The sequence below is a fragment of the Lagenorhynchus albirostris genome, chromosome 5, assembly GCF_949774975.1.
Source record: "Lagenorhynchus albirostris chromosome 5, mLagAlb1.1, whole genome shotgun sequence".
Classification (NCBI taxonomy): domain Eukaryota; kingdom Metazoa; phylum Chordata; class Mammalia; order Artiodactyla; family Delphinidae; genus Lagenorhynchus; species Lagenorhynchus albirostris.
In genome coordinates, this window is record NC_083099.1 from 87,369,284 (window position 1) to 87,382,451 (window position 13,168).

At 40.8% G+C, this 13,168-nt stretch overlaps 1 long non-coding RNA gene across 1 annotated transcript; it reads left to right on the forward strand.

Annotated features, from left to right (window-relative positions):
- The first annotated feature begins 3,332 nt into the window (after positions 1-3,332).
- LOC132520603 (uncharacterized) lies at positions 3,333-9,400 on the forward strand. The gene is made up of 4 exons (XR_009540579.1): positions 3,333-4,493; positions 6,685-7,051; positions 7,257-7,828; positions 8,945-9,400. It is a non-coding gene; the product is annotated as an uncharacterized LOC132520603 (long non-coding RNA).
- Positions 9,401-13,168: the final 3,768 nt, after the last annotated feature.

The following is a 13,168-nucleotide window of genomic DNA, read 5'->3' on the forward strand; positions in this document are numbered from 1 at the left end:
GACCTCAGGAAGTACACATTTTGGTCTTCTTCTTCTGCCCCTAAGTTGTGCGGAGGCAAGTCCTCTAGTGGAAGCTGTGCTGTGGCTGGTGGGTAAGTCTTTTAGGAAGCCCGCTGTTGTCATGCGCCCAAGCCATGCATTTCTTTATAATCTTTATCAGTAACGAGGATGACATTTTAATCTCCTTCTGCCAGACTTCCATGTCTATCTTTTCATTATTTTCAAACTTGATTGGGAAAAGAATGTTACTTTTTGGTCCCTTATAAGGTACTTATACTGGCTCCAGCAACTCTACAAATCTATAGTTTGCATCTGGTTATCTGAGGTGTATTCATTTATTCATTCAGCCATTCATTTGGAAATAGTTATGGAGCCCCTAAAATATACCGAGTACATATATGGTAAGCCCTGGGACCCTACCCATAAGGAACTCACATTCTAGAGTATTTATAAAGCAATCTGACAAATGGGTAAGCACGTAGCTTCCCAAGAAGTAACAGTCTAAGCTGAGTTACTCATTTTTTTGGTGTTTTCTTAACTGAGTCATAACCCAGTAGGATTTGGTCAGGCGGTAGCTGATTTACCTGATCAAATCTGGTCTACCTGGTCAGAGCTAAGGGTGAAGGGGCAGTCAGGGGCTCAGTTCTGAAAGACCCTCCCTAAAAACCTAGACTCTGCCCAGTGGATAACAGGCAACTGTGAAAGAGATTAGAGGAGTGATATGGTCAGGTTTCTGTCCATAAGGTCACTTTGATAGCTGGGAACATCTGTCTGAGGAGGACAAGCCTGGAGAGACCAATTTGCAGATTGTTCTGGGCGAGAGACTCTAAGAATGTGATTTAGCAGCACTTTTGCTTACTTTTGTTTTACCTTTCCTTTTTTTTTTTTTTTTGGCAATCTTGACATTTTGTAGGATTAACAGTAAGAGCTCTGATGATGATGATGATGAAGAAAAAGAAGATGATGATTGCTTATGTTAAGTTCTTGCTATGAACTGCCACTGGGCTAAAATGTTTCTGTGTATTAGCTCACTTTGTAGTCACTAAAAATGTATAAGGTAGATAGTATTCTTTTGCATTTTATGTATGAGAAAACTAAGGCTTCAGGGGTAAAATAACTTGCCCCAGGGTGTACAGCCAGCCAGCAGCAGACCTGGGACTATCTGACAGTTTCCAGCCTGTCTGACTTCAGCTTCCATTCTGATGACCCTGTGCTCTATGAAAAGTTTCATAGCTCTTTACCAAGCACTTTCTTATACAGCGTCTCACTAGAGCTCTAACAGGATCCTTAGGTCAACCTTCAATTCACTCCAAACAGTAGCTCATTCTCATTTAACAGAATCATGCTCAAGAAAATTGTTTGCGATATACTTTGAAATCACAAAATATATTGCTCTTTATTTGTACATTGATGACCGATTTAGTGCCTTTTTGACCAAATTTTAGCAGTCAAATGTCTTCACCTTACCATCTAACAGATATATACAGAATGAATTTTAATGTTAACTTTAAGTAAATAAGAAAATATTCTGTAAAATATTGTAGGTGAAGTGATTTCTGGTTTATCTCTTGCTATGGATTATTCATTCAACATTCAAAAAGTACTAAGTACGTAGCACGTGTTACGCACTACTCCTTTTAAGAGTATGGAGGAATATAATCAGTAACTCATTCAGATTTGCTTGCGCAGAGCACAGCTCAGTCCATTGTACAGAGGTCCTCAATATCTGCTTTCAGAATAAATAAATCCAGTGAAAGAAAGCAAAGGAAGTACACTGTCTGGGCCCAAGCATCAAATTAATTAAATTAATTAAATTAAATCATTGTACTACCTTACATTTACTAGTTTTATTCCTTGGAAATCTTCGGATTAGTTTTTTTTCCCCACCCATGTTGATAAGGTAAAGGTGATGGTGTTGCTTTACATTCACGTCGTATTAGCTTAGATAAATAAGTTAGTTATCTATTTATCCAGGATTGTGAGTGCTTCATCATTTATGTTAGCATTACTTATCCCAAACCTCCCAGTTTTAAACAGAAACCTCAAAGGGCCATAATGAACAACTTGTCATTCTTGGTGAATGGACTTGTAATAGCTACAAGGGTGCTTCCAAACCACCCAGCAAGTTCTGGCTGGAATCAGGCCTACAATTAGAAACTGCAGATATGTAGCCTGCCTTACTCCCAGTGATAGGCTGTCTCTCCCAGAGGGTGAGGGTTCTGGTTCCTCTAATCTTCACTCCCTGCCCCCACTCCCACCTCCTCACCACATGACGTGACCCCACCTCCCTGCTCAGAACTGCCAAAAGACTGTGGATGGCAGAGTTCCTGCATTCCTCCCCTGGCACTCGAGCAAAATTACAGCATTACTGTTGGGCTTTAAGGAGTTCCTCTTTGTTCTACTTTTATCACACTTTCTTGTGTTCTGACTCTAACAATTTGAGAGAAAATGTAGCGTCCAATTCTTGTTTTAGCTGCCAAGATTCCACAATGCTTAGGCAAAGGAAGGAAAAATGGCGCAGGCATTTAAATTTACCCAAATGCCTCAGAAGACTACACTTTCTGGACATGAATAAAGAGGATGTGAGTAAACTTATTCCTAATGTGCCAGGTTTATCCCTTTGAATAATTGGATAATTCCAGCAAATACCATGTTGAAAGTTTTACTTGCCTGGCTTAGTTTTGAGGCTTCATTTAAAAGACAATAAAGTATTAAGTTTTAATGTGGTATTAATATAGTAATACTAAACGTACTAAGGAGAGATGGCAAAGATAACCCAGATTTCATTCCAGGAAACTCTTTCCTAAATTAAACTTCTTAAAACTACCAAAGAGAAGCTAATTGCTTACATTTCAACCTTCCTTTCCTTTTCCAGCTCTCTTATAGACTAATGATTTAATGAGTTAAAAATTGAGAACATTCAAGTGAAAAAAATCTTCATTTCAGGGGTTATTTACAAAGAAATGTGGTTTGTGTATCCCTCCCATGGAAAATGCTTATTTATCTAACTTTACTACAAGCATTTCCCACTATACCTGGCTTCATTAAGAGTTCTAGGACCTCCCTGGCAGAAGGTCCAGTGGTTAAGACTCCACATTTCCACTGCAGAGGGCACAGGTTAGATCCCTGGTTGGGGAATTAAGATCCTGCATGCTATGCGGTGCAGCCCCCCTTCCCCCCAAAAAAAAAGAAAAAGAAAAGAAAAACGTTCTAAAAGATGAGACTCTCTTGAAACTAACATCTTAATGTCTCCCTACAGATCTCTCCTTTGGATGGTGTAAGAATCTTCGTATATTATTAAAGTAGAAATGTATTGACAGAGTTAAGACTCTGGGTCCAACATATCAGAGAGAATCTCGGCCTTTTGTATGTTTGTGGAATTGTTCTACAGTGATCTGTGTTTGTGACAATTACCTAGATTATGGAAATCTGTGGGCTTAAGCAAGTCTTTTCCTTTTTGGTATTTCTATTCTCGCACCTATACATTATTGATACTGTTAAAGCTAAAAAGCCTTCTTCTCGGGGGTACACCATGGAATAGCCATTCTTTGAACTCATACATTGAATGTTAAGTTCTTAGTGTGAGCAGATAGTCTATCAAGATATGCTACAGAAAGGTGAAGTAACTAGAAATAGAAATATAAGGAACAAATTTTCCATGGTTCCAAGAACATCCAGGCAGAATAAATTTATGCATCAAGACTAAAAAAGTTACACTGATCTGTGGCTTTTCCCCCCATATTGTACGTACTCTAAAATGTCCACTAAAGTTTGAATCTTTTAGGATACTCTCAACTCCAAGTCTGTCTAAGTAGTTTAAACCATATAGAAAGTCATTGACTCGGATAAGTGGGCATCAGTTAATGGACTCAGATGCGTTTCATCTCAGCTCTGTTGAACACAGGCTTCACCCTAAGGACAGTTGTCCTCATAACTGCAAGACAGCTGCCAGCTGCAATCAGGGATACATGCTTTTTTCTTCCACTTCCAGTGTAAAGGAGACTTGCTTCCTGAAGCATCCCCTAAGGACAAGGAAGGTTTTTCCCTGGAAATCTCTAGCAGAAGCTCGTTGATCAGTCTAATTTGGATCACATGCTCATTTCAGAACCAATCACAAGAAAAAGTTATGTAATAACCCTTTGACCTATCAGCCCATTGAGGACATGGACTGTGTCAGGAAGGAGTGGATATCTAAACATTATTATAGTCTGTTGGAAAGGAAGAAAAGACAATGAGTGCTGTAGGCCACCGGTAATGTCCACTCCAGAGTTCCTGGGAGGAACATGGCCAGACAGTAAGTACTAAAACCGTTATGACCATTAACCCACAGTAAGATTGCATGTTGAAGCTACCAAATGAGTCAGATAAAAGATCTATTTATAAGGAGAAGTATTGACCCTGATTCCCCAAGACCCCATGGTACAGCTAAGGATTTCTTTTTTCTTCATTTCTCAAGGAGAGGAGACAGCATGTTACAAGTTGTCTGCAAAAAGGTAAGTAATCAAGCAATAATTCTGTGACTGACCACTCTGCTCTCAAATACCATTTGAGTCTGAGCTTTTTGCATCAGAGCTACATGTGATGAGCCTTCGATGGTTATAAGACTTGGAATTGTAAAGACAATGAGACAGTCAATAGCCTGCTTCTGGCATCTCAAATGGGATATTTGAGTCTACAACAAAGCAAGAGACTGAAAAGCCAGATTTTTTAGGGGGGAGAGAAAAGTAATTTCTAAATTTCTTTCTTTCTTTCTTTTGTTTTCTTCAACATACCAAGAGGTAAGGCCTGGTGGATTTCATTATAGTGTTTGAGAAAAGGGTGATCTGAGTCAGGTAGGAAAAGGAAGCTAGGAAAGAGGGACACTTTCGGTCCCACTGGATTGTCGGGAGAAGAGGGAGAGGCAAATGTCTGGAAAGCAGGCAGTCAGCTGACCTCCAGAGGCTGCAAGGTGATGGAGATGGGGGAGGGGTGGGGCAATGTCTGAGTGAGGAGAACCCACAGGGTCCGTCCTGCTTCCTGTTTGGGATGCTGGCAGGTGGCTCTCTCACAGGACCCAGGAAATTCCAGCTCTATCCTGTGGTGGTGTATTAGTTTCCTGGAGCTGCTATAAGAAAGTACTACAAACCAGGGGGCTTAGAACAATAGGTATTTATTGTCTCACAGTTCTGGAGGCTAGAAGTCCAAAATCAAGGCATTGGCAGGGCCATGCTCCCTCTGCAACCTGCACAGGAGAAGCTTCATTGCTTATTGCTAGCTTCCGGCAGTTGTTGGCAACCCTTGGCATTTGTTCGTCGGCTTCCAGCTGCAGCATTTCAATCTCCACCTCTGTCATCACATGGCCTCCTCCCCTCACACATTTGTGTCTCTGTGTCTCTTCTTAGAAGGACACCAGTCATGTCGGATTAAGTGCCCAGCCTACTACTGCGTGACCTCATCTTAACTTAAGTAATCACATCTGCAACAATCCTATTTCCCAAAAAGATCACATTCTGAGATACTGAGGGTCAGGACTTCAAATATCTTTTTGGGTGGGACACAATTCAACCCTTAACAGGTGGTCACATGAAAGTAAAAGTGGGGCAGATTAGATAGAGACAGGCTTGGAATTTAGTTTTGTTCCCAAGTGGCATGGCTGGACTCAAAAACTCCCACTTGCCCTGGGAGGGGTGGGGAAAGTTTGCCAAAAATCACCAAGTAAGGGCAAAATGGCCGTGGAGCTAGGGCCTATAGAACAAAACACCGGACCTGGGAACCTTTAGGGAAGAACAGTCAGACCTCAGGTGGGACATGCAGCATCACTGGTGACTAAGGAAGGATTGAGTCATCAGGAGAAAGTCCTGGGCCCAGATGAACTGAGAAAACCCACCATAAATTATGAAGTACATCAGCTGCGGCCTTCAGCAGCAGATGCCAAAAGAACTGTCCGTCCAGGGAGCAGCTGAGATCAGCCACTCCATAGAAGATCCAGGCAGCACAGCATAGCTCCTAGAACCATGCCTTTTTTAACTACCTTGAGCTACACGTCTACACTCAGATGTCATCTTGGCTATTAAAAGAGGAGGAAATGGGGCTCTGAAAGACTGAGCATTTTTGAGAGTAATCTAAGCTGAGAATAAGTTACTTAAAGAGACAGATGAGACTACTGGGTTGACATAAATCTCCAACCCCTTTCCTACCTCACTCTGCCGGCTCACCACACACACACACGCACACGCACACGCACACGCACATGCAAACGCACACGCACACGCACACGTACCCACTACACTATACCCACGCACACTGCTACCCAGAGGAAAGGGGGCTGGTGAGGAACATCAGGCCAGTCACAGAAAAATCAAGAAGACATTTTCTTTACACCCATTAATGGTAAGTGAACCCAGTACACATTCTCTATTACATAATGATGACTAAGCCATTCTACAGATCCAAAAATTCATGCATACTGATCGAGATTTTACATTTGTCTCCAATAAGTTTACTGTGAATGTATCTGTCTGAGCAGATGTAAATAGACAGCTAGCCTTTGCTAGGTTTATGAAAGCCTGTCAGACTTTGGTCAGTGTGGAGCTAATCCTAGTGAAAGATCTTCCTGCAGTTCTAGATGTTATAGCGATTTTGGCTACTTTACAGAGGACTCTTGAGATCAGTCATTATCTGTCTTAAACTCTTTTTTATCTACAGACACACAATTCCACAATTCAATCCATGATACATACCTTTTCTGCAAGCATTGTGATATGGCACTGCTGTATTTGAAATTTCTGAGTTGAGCTGATTCAGATGAACTAATATCTGGAAGTGTCTAAAAACATAAGAACCTATCAGGCATACCAGCCTGGGGTCAAACAAATGGGGTGCAAACTACAGAACACTTATTCCCACCTCACCCATGGGAACTGTTGGAATTGTAGCTCTTTAAATCAAGAATTCTGGCCCAGAAGAGATGAACAGGATCTTTCTCAACTCCCATCTTCCTCCTGGTCCCTGAGGCCACCTGGTCACAGGCTACTTTGGAAGTTACACCATTTGAGCACCCCAGCATCACCTGGTGAGCCCATATGCTATTAATACAACTACTGCTGCTCCTTCAACCATCTGACACAACTACTATTTCTGAGATTCCTTCCAGGAAATTAAATTGCTTGCTCCCTTGATGCCCTTCCTATGCTCTCATACTATCCATTATATAAATCTGTTGTATTACTTAACCAGGTATATTTTAATTATGTACATATTTGTTTGTTTTTCTCCAGGGCTAGACAGCAAGTCCCTCAAGACACAGGGACTGTGTCTGTCATCTCCTATTTGTAGTGCTTTTCCTGGTATGTAGTATGTGATCAATTAATGAAGGAAAGAATAAATGAAGAAGAGTTTGGGTGACTTTTTGTATTGGTTCCTGTCACTGATTTGGACCAAGGAAGAGAGATAAGAGTAAGAAAAGAGCTCAGGTCATCAACTTGACCCCTCAGGCTTCCTCTTCTGCAACTTGCCAATCTTTCCTAGAGCTCATAGGAAAAGGTTCTGTACCTTGACTTTGGTCTTTCTCATTGGATTTTCACTGCCGTTGAATAAATTCCCATTCTTTAAGATGAACTGAGAAAATTCCAGAAACTTGAGGTGGGCTGGAAACTGCTCAAAGGGATTTTTAGCCCTAAGAATCGATGCTACTTTATATGTCTGCTGAAAGTTCCTGATTTTCCTGACACTCCTGGAATTGAGAGAAGTCTGAGAGGCATTGTTTCTACATCTGCCTTTCACTTTTCCACAAAGAAAGCAGCTGCTTGAATCCTGGCAGAACAACTTGTTTTCACTGTACCTCAGGCAGGTCATTCAAATTTTCTGAATCGTAATCTTACCTTTAAATTGGGAGAAATGACATTTACTGCCTTGTATTTAGAACTAGAAATAATGTATACATAATGTGTCTGGCAGTATTTGGCATATACAGTTGGGATTGAATCCATGCTATTATTATTATGTTTAATATTCCTACTTTGCATCTTATAAATCTCTTTCTCTTTTCTTCTTTGGTTAGTATGTATCGATTGAATGGATGGCATAGTTCCTGTGACTACTAATTTGAGTGTCTATAAAGCATGGTAAATTTTATCTGGATTCTTAAAATCCTTAGTGAATCCAGATTATTTATATAGATAGAAAAAAAGTTTCTCCACCCCTTTTATATATAAATATAAATATAAATATATATATATATATATGGGGGGAGATACTATTTTTCCCTCTCTAGTGCAAAGTATAACTTTACTGCTTAAGGTTCTGTCTTCAAAAAGTGGGGACTGGAAAGGTAATCAGTACAGTTATAAGTAACCTGGCCTGCTCTTATTTATGGGGGTTGACATATCACCTCAATTTGCCAAATATAGGATTTCCTGACAACTGAAATTCCAACTCTTCCTGTGGAAATGTGGTCATGCCTAGTAAAGCTGTTAGCCCGTGGAAGTTATATGTCTTTTCAGTACTGACATTTTTGCCTGCCAGCAGTAGAATGGAAATAAAATCTGGAGGTTTTGACCGCTAGGCAGCTTACGGGGCCTCCTCTAGGTTTACTGATATTTTCCTAGGTAAAGCAGTAAGATGGACATGTTCAAATACAACTTTAAAGAATGTAATAGCACTTGGCAAACAAGCTTATTTTTAGAATCATTACTGCTGTTGTATCTAAGAACAGATTTGCTGTCATGGAGACTCTGATGGTTAATTTTGCTTCAACTTGGCTAGGCCACAGTATCCACGTATTTGGTTAACACTAGTCTGGATGTTGATGTGAAGGTGTTTCTTGTTTTGTTTTTGTTTTCAAATATCTGCCAGTTTCTTCAGTTCTCTTTGTGCTTTGAGACATGCCCATCCACGTCTTTCCAATTTCAGGAAATGCTCCTTATACCACAAAGGTGTTTTTGTTTGTTTGTTTGTTTTTTTACAGGCCTCTCACTGTTGTGGCCTCCTCTCCCGTTGCGGAGCACAGGCTCCGGACGCGCAGGCTCAGCGGCCATGGCTCACGGGCACAGCCGCTCCGTGGCATGTGGGATCCTCCCGGACCGGGGCACGAACCCGTGTCCTCTGCATCGGCAGGCGGACTCTCAACCACTGCGCCACCAGAGAAGCCCATGAAGGTGTTTTTTAAAGAAGAGATTAACATTTAAATGAATATATTTTGAGTAAAGCAGCTTACTCTCAATAATGTTGGTGGGCTTCATCTAATCAGTTAGAGGCCTTAAGAGAAAAAAGACAGACTTCCCCTGAAGAGGAAATTCTGCCAGTAGATTGCCTGTGGACTTGAGCTGCAACATCAGTTCTTCCCTGGGTCTCCAGCCAGCATGCTTACCCTGCAGATTTTGAATTTTCCAGCCTCTATAATCATGTGAGCCAATTCCTTAAAATAAATCTTATATATTTATTACTTTATGATAAAATAAATCATATATATTTATGCCAAGTTCCTCTTCAAGGACCCACCAGCCAGACATGAGTTGGAGCTCTTGAAGCCAGTAGCTGTTCCTTCATGGTACTTTGCCCACCTGGCTGGTGATATAGACATCAGTCACACTGGTACTCAACTCCACCACCAGCCCACAGGCCCCCTCCCTGAACCTGTGACAACCCTTGTTCTGGGACTCTTTGCAGTGCATGTTTCCTGAGAGAGCTCTGTGGTGGGCATTCCCCAGGCAGCCCCACAACTGTGCTTTTGGGAGGCAAGGTGCAGGCAGGGCTGGGCCCCATGTATATGTATATTTAAATTCTAAATGTTCTATTTCTCTGGAGAACCCTAATGCAGAGTCTTTACACATCTTCCTTTGGAAACTTGGAAGAGTCAATTTGTTGGGCTCCTTGGCCCAGTGTCTTGGGTCTTAGAAGTGCTGAGTCTTGCTGGCCCGGAAAAGGCATGTGAAATTCACCAAGGTGGCAGGACATGTGTTTCTCTGGGTCCTATCTTGGGAGAGTTACTGAAGGTAGACCTGATTTGGTTCAGAATTCCACTGGAAGCTCAGAATCATTGGGGATCCTAAAATAGGACCCATGTAAGATCCAAAAGAAGACTTTCCTTGAGGTCTCCAGGGAAGGAGGACTTCAGAACTTGAGAGAAGGAGGTCTCCAGGGAAGGAGAACTATCTTGGTACAAACTCTGGTTCTGGAATTTTACTCTCTGAACTAGCATATTTTGGCTGCTAAGATCTGAAGGCAGAATCTTACCTGACTCTGGAATTTGTTCTTAACCCTTTTTTAGCTTTGTTTTTAACTTTTCATGTTTAGACATGGGGTATTTACTTGTACTCTTGGCCATCTGTGTCAATCATTAAAACAGCAGAGGAATTTGTGACTCAAATAAAGCTTTAGGCTAGCTGATCACTCAGTTCCCTGCCAACTCTGATTCTACATGTAGTGGTTAGAGGCAGAAGAATATGGTCAGGCTCCTCTAGAGAGCCCAAGAAAAACAAAGAGGAACAACCTCAAGCCACTAGGGCAAGGATGGTTTGACCTTAGTCCAAGTTTCTTTTGGTTAGACCTTCTACTTGGACACTGCTTTTCTGCAAAGTTTCATAACCACTAAGGCCTGAGACACACTTCATACCATGACAGATGTGGTCGCTAAATGAGATCTGAGCCCTCACCAACTTTGCTTGGTTTCCAGCTCAATAATTTGAGAAATATGGATGCATCTTGAGAATTAAATTCACAGACCCCAGTGAGGTTTGTTTATCTTTGAGGTACAGAGATAAAAGAAAATCAGAATGAGCTATGGTATGATAGTGGGGTATATTCTAAAGGATAAACAACATAAGGGTTGAGAAAATAGTGTGTTTGTTTCCTGAAAAGAATTATAGTATGTCCATAAAGAATGTACTAATTATGTTTCTAGGACACCCACTTTGGCTTTTTGGACATTTTAAGCAGCTTCTCAAAATTCCCTACTACATAAATTCTCCAAAAGAGAACAAACAAACAAACTAGAATTTGAAATGAAGTTCTCCTGTACCCAGTGTCCCCTAGATGGGAAGCAGTCAGTGTAGTGGGACATCTCTGGCTATGCCATACATTAAGGATGCAAATAGGTCTTCCACTTCAGATGATAATACATGAAAGATTATGTGGCCTTGAATTCAGATGGGTTATCTAACCTGGATTTTACAGATTCTCTTGCAGAAGAATGAGTTGAAATTCTACATCCCTGAAGTTAAAAAGATTTTTTATTATGAACTAGGATGGACATGAACATTGAAAGGTACATTGGAAGGGAAAAGCAACAAGCTCTGTAAAATAAAACTAACTTTAAGGAAAGAAAGCATCTAGTCTAGTGACCAAAGTTCAAGATGTATAGGAAGGATGTGGCACAGCATGTTGCTGATGCCAGAATTTCCTCGGGATTCAGCTAGTCTGGAGTGGTGTCAGCTTTGTGGAATGTGACATAAGAGCTACAACATTGGAGCCTTACTATTGGGTACCACTGTAGCACTAGCAAAGCTCCAGCTAGCAAGGGCATTACTACAAAGAGATGTTAGACTCTGGAGGACCCACCTTCAACAGTGAAAGTGTATGATATTGAAAAAACCTGGCTGTAGTTGTCCAATGAGACTCTTACCTGAGAGGTAGAAGCAGGACTAACCCACTTGGGCTAAAGTCAACCCCTAGAGTTCTTGGATAACGGAGTTAAGTAGGAGACTTGAGAGTTGATGCTAATGGGAGAAAATGGACTCAGTAACCAAGAGCCCATATTGGGGGAGAGGGTAAAACAAGAAACAAAAGAAAACAAACAAAACTATGAGACCATATATTGTGAATGTATTTGTACTGAGTTTAGAAAGTAGACTACATCATTTATTTAATATATAGCCTCCAAGGGACTTCCCTGGCAGTCCAGTGGTTAAGACTCCACGCTCCCAATGCAGGGGGTACGGGTTTGATCCATGGTTGGGGAACTCAGATCCCACATTCTGCATGGTGCAGCAAAAAAAAAAAAGGAGGGGGGGCGACCATATCTCCATTTGCAAGGCCACGACGCTTCTTTCTGATACTTCACAGAAGAGAAACACAAACAAACACACAGTTGATTTCTTTACTTCTTTTCAAGCAAGACTGGCTTCCCAAAGCCCATTTCTATGAGTCAGCTTGTACTAACAGGAGCCACACTTTCCATCAAAGGCTTTCACACAAGAGCTCAATCTCAGAGATGAACATCACTGTATAAAATGAGAAAAAAATCTCCAAATAAAAATAAGGCACAATAGCTCATCAGAGAAGGAATAAAGGCCTAATGATCTATAAAACTCGGTTTGTTGTGTACTTACTAACTTAAATAATCTATTACCAGCCTATATTCTCCCCTAAGAGACATTCCTAATAAAGTGGACAAAATTCACTATCCTTTCTACTCATTCTGAATCAATTCTTATAACTCAGTCAGCTAAACAGTGTTATTATTAGTGTGTCTATAAAATTTGAGAAGACAGGGTCCCCAGGAGTCCAGATATTCTGAGCCTATTCTTAATGCTGGGCTCCCTCTACCAGGGGAATCATGGTCCTAAATATAATGGACTATGAGATAAGATTTTGGAAAGACACAATATAAATGCTAGAAAATGTGGGAAATGAATTTTGGTCAAGGGATCAAAGTTGTTCTTCAGCCTAATTTGAAGAGTAAAGAATTAAAAGGTGGGAATTGGGAATTCCCTGGTGGTCCAGTGGTTAGGACTCAGTGCTTTCACTGCCAAGGACCCGGGTTCAATCCCTGGTTGGGAACTAAGGAGTTCTAAAGGGTTAAACATTCTCAGAATGATTCACTTCTAGTACTCAATGACTCAGTGATTCACTTCTAGTACTAAAAAATGGTAAAGAGCAGAAACTATGCTAATTCTAAGTAACAATGGAATAAAAAGTCCACATTAAGCACTTTCTATGTGTTGGGCATTGTGCTTAGGTTACAAATATATGTATATATTTAAATATATATGTACATATGTATGTATTATGTATATGTAATTGTCCCAAATTAATAAGCAGCAAAAGTAGCTCATGCCCTTAATCAATAAACAACTCTTGGGTTTTGCCTTTTTACATATGGTCCCTAGAAAAAGGAAGAGGTCTTTTTCCTCCCCCACCATACATATAAGACAGCTGGTATGGAACCTCATTCATATTGTGTATCCAAGGA